Consider the following 4,806-nt stretch of genomic DNA (forward strand, 5'->3'; position numbering starts at 1 on the left):
ATAATAAGCGGTAATAATATTATTTAAAAACAAAACAAAAAAAACTGATAATAAGATTATTAAAGGAATATTTAATTAAATGTTTATAATAGGTCAAATGAGACAACAATAATGAATTATTAATTAACTAACCTTTAAATGAATAGTTGTTATTTTTAATTCCCTTATAAATTTTGTTTTTTCAAAATAATTAATTTATTTAAAAATTTTAAAGCTTTAAATATCACAATCACAATTTATTAACTAATTTAAACAATCATATCCCAAATACAAAGAGATAAAATACTAATCACTCCACGAGAATTATTAAACTATAAGAAAGAGTAACAAATTACGACAAACTCAAAACACAATAAGCTAACAAGGGTGATGACTGAAAAGACCTGATGAATAAGAACTAGGGTGCCTAATAGGGATCTGACTGATATCTCCTTTGTCCACTTTACCATTGAGTTGGAGAGCACGCTCAAACCTGAAGATTCAGGTGGAGTCAATGCTCGGTACCTGTAGCTACATAAACAAACTATTGAACATATATATGATCCACAAAATATCATATCGTGAATAAAAAATGGAAGCGACATAGCTTGCTCGTAAAGAGCAGTGCAACGCTTTTCTCTTTCACCCAAGCACATCAAACATAGAATCAATGTACATCAAGTCATTATACATTGATAACTATAGAGAAACTCATAAATAAACTAGCCCAATAATGAAATATCGTATATGAATAGTATCTAATAACCACATCATAAACTACATCATATGATTCCATCAAAAACATTGACATATAATTATCAATCACAGCCACATAATAACATCAGAGATAATAAGCAATGTAAGATCAAGGAAGATATACATCTATAATCATCTGACACACACACCACATGAAGATACATCATATAACACCATTATTCTAACCGTCCACATAACATGAAATATCATAGACACATAGAAATCCAGGAAGCATAGACAAGCATCACAACCAAATTCAAAATCGACCAACACCAAAAAGGGTCGAAGTCACACACAAAAAGCTCAAAAACATAAGGTATGCCAAGTCAAAAGAGAGGGGCACTACATCCTCCCCCCTAGAATCAGGCTTATTCCTAGAAGCCTGCAAAAAGATAAAGATAAAGCTCATGCATACAAGAAGCCTCCTCCCAAGTAGCAGAAGACTCATCATTAGGGTCCCACTGGACCCTGACCTGCTCGATGTCTCTACCTTTGAGAACCTGATGCCTATGCTCTAGAATGCCCATGGGCTCGATAGCGAGCTACCAGTCCTTGACCTAAAGAGTATTCCAATCAAGAATGTTATATATCAGGATTATACTCATGAAGAACAAAAACATGGAAAACATCATGAATGCGTGAGAGACTAGGTGACAGAGCAAGTTGATAGGCAACTGGACCAATCCCCTCTAAAATCTCAAATGGACCCACAATGCATGATGCAAGCTTAGAGCCCTTTTTGTAACAGATTGGACTCTTCCACAGTCGCACATGCAAGAATACTCGATCTCCAACCGAAAAAATGACAGTCCACCCTATGTGTGTCAGCGTACTTCTTCTGTCGATCCTGCAATGTTGTTAAGTGCTCTCTAATCCTCTCAACTTGCTGCTCCATATCCCTAAGATATACTTAACCTCAAAGTCATACTCTCAAAGAAATTACATCCATCTCCTCTATCTAGCATTTAGGTTTGACTGTGTAAATATGTACTGCAAACTGCAATGATCTGTGTGTAACTCGAACCGATGTCCCAGGAGAAAGTGTCTCCATCGAACCAAGGCATGCAATACAACGACCAACTCTAAATCATGCGTAGGATAATTAAGCTCATGGTTCTTATGTTTACAGGACTCATGAGAAATCACTCTTCCATCATGCATCAATACCACACCTAAACCTTCCAAAGACGCATCTGTACAAACCAAGAAATCACCAGATGGATCGAGAACTGCCAAAACAAGCGTAGTTGTCAACTTCTCCTTAAGAATCTAAAAGGATTCTTGACACTTAGCTGACCATACAAATTTCTTCCCTTTTCTCTGCAAGGAAGTGATGGGATGAGCAATCCTAGAGAGCCCTTGAACAAACCTCCGATAATAACCTGCTAAACCCATAAAACTGCGAACCTTAGATACGTTCGTAGGTGCAGTCCACTCAAGAATAGCTTGGATCTTTGAGGGATCCACTGCAATACCCTCTTCAAAAATGACATGCCCAAGATACTTGATCTCGGTCCTAAAGAATTCACACTTAGCCATATTCGCATACAACCGATTCTCCCTCGGACATTGCAATACCTACCTCAGATGCTCTGCATGCTCCTCCATGGTTTGGGAATAAATCAATATGTTGTCAAGGAACACGAGGATGAATCAATCTAGATATGTCTTGAATACGACATTCATAAGGCTCATGAAAACAGATGGTACATTAGTCAACCTGAAAGGCACAATGGTGAACTTATGATGGTCGTAGTGAGTGCAGAAAGATGTCTTATAATTATCCGCCTCCATGATCCTGAACTGGTGATACCCTAATTTCATATCAATCTTCAAAAATACCTTTGCCCCCTATATCTGATCAAACAGGTCATCAATGCTCGGCAGTGGATAACGATTCTTCACTGTCAAATTGTTTAGTTGTCGGTAATTAATACATAAGCGAAGAGACCCATCCTTATTTTTCACAAATATAACAGGTGCTCTCCAAGGAGAAACACTAGGTCGGATGAACCCTTTCGCCAATAAGTCCTCCAACTATATCTGAAGCTCTTCAAGCTCTTGAGTTGTCATCCAATAAGGAGTACTTGAGATAGGTTCATCTCCGGGCACTAAATCAATTCTGAAATGAATGTCCCTCTTAGGAGGAATACTCAATATCTCGCTCGAAAAAACATTTGCAAATTCTCTAAGCAAGGGATGATTATTGAGTGATATCTCTCGACTTTCATCCATCTCCAATTCATTCACTGACACAACAAATAATTGACATCCTTGACGCATACAATTCTTCAGCTTCATAACAAAAATTAGGCATAGAGAAACAGTTCTTTGCATGCCAACCACTTCCACCAAGTTTCCTAAACGGTCTAAACACTTCACTATTTTATTCCGATAATCTATAACTGCCTGATTGGCTGACAACCAATCCATGCCCAATACAATATCATAGGAACCCAAAGGCATGATACGCAGCTTCACGGAGGTATGAAGTTTACCAATCTGGAATTCACATCCGCGAACCAAGGTTTCCACTGTGACCTTAACCCCAGAGGCTAACTCTAATTGCCACCTAACACCTTGCTCTATTGTCACTAGTCCACATTGCTTAACAAGAGAAGATGATATAAAAGAACCAGTTGCTCCAAAATCAAACAAAACAGAAACATAATTATTGTGCAACACACCTGAAGTTTCCACTACAGTGCTCTGATGTTCTGCCTGATGGTTGTCCACCGCTGCATGTATCCTATGGCTCCTGCCAGCATCCCCAACTATAGGCTCTAAAGTAGTCAGTTTGTAACTGAATCCCTAGTTACCCTTCCAAGGGCAATACCTAGTAATGTGGCTCTACTGCCCACAAAAGAAACATCATGTCCCACGGTCATTACCGTTGCCTCCTATAACAAGTGCACTCGATTGTTGATGATCACCTCTGCTAGTTTTCGTCTGAGTACTATGAGAAGGTTGGTCATTGTGGTCACATTTATTCCTCTTCCAATTCATGTTCTTTTTTGATTGAGCACCCACAGTCTGCTGATGATATGAATTCTTACACTTCGACTATTGTTATTGGCCACAGAAAGATCCTGCTCCCTGATTTTGTGCTTCTTTAGAACCCTATCCACCAGCTAATGTATTACTAAACTGCCCTTCTAAGTGAGACCCATGAGCCCTAGCAAGTTTATCCTCAACCAAACGGGCTTTCTCAACTACAGTTTCCATGATTTTTGGTTCAAAAACCCACACATCACCATTGATTCAGTCATTGAGACCCCTAATAAAATGTTGTACTAGCATAGTCTCATCATCTCCTATCCTAGCACATCTCTTGAGCTCATAAAAATGATGCTCAGACTGTTCTACTGACATGGACTGTTGACGCAAATCATGGAATTCATATGCTCTATGATGCCTCCAATGATCTAAAAGGAACCCTGTTTGAAAATTTTCCACAAACAACTCCCAAGAAATAGTATTAATGTCTAAGAGAAGCTTTTGTTCTTCCAACTACCACCATGTGGATGCAAAATTCCTTAAATGCATGATTGCACATCTAGCCTTAGTATTAGTACTGAAGGGGTGCATAGCAAAACATCGATCTAATTCAATTAACCAGTTTTCAGCCTCTAAACCAGTTTTGGTACCATGGAATTTAGGAGGGTTGGTTCTCATGAAGTCTCTCATGAATGTCACTTCTTGTTCTGACAAATCATTAACCGACCTTACTGGTGACCTTCCACGAGCCCCATTATCTTGGCGGGGACCCAAACGATCAAGGAGTTGTTCTAACAACGCCTGCAACTGGTTTCCTATTGCCCCAGATAACTCATGCTCTTGATTTCCAAAATCCCCTTGGGAACTCTGTGTGGGGGTATTATCAGTTTCTACCCCTCTACCACATCCCCTACCTCGGCCTCTACCATGACCTCTTCCAGGTGCTCTCGGCATTCTTCTGGACGACACAACAACATGCAAGGGAAAAGATTAGGACTATAATCAAATTCGCACACAAAAGACTAACATCAACAACAAAAAGAACCCAATTATACCTAGAGTATCCCAGTGTTT

The sequence above is a fragment of the Cryptomeria japonica genome, chromosome 3 (genome assembly GCF_030272615.1).
Source record: "Cryptomeria japonica chromosome 3, Sugi_1.0, whole genome shotgun sequence".
In the NCBI taxonomy this organism is placed as follows: Eukaryota; Viridiplantae; Streptophyta; class Pinopsida; order Cupressales; family Cupressaceae; genus Cryptomeria; species Cryptomeria japonica.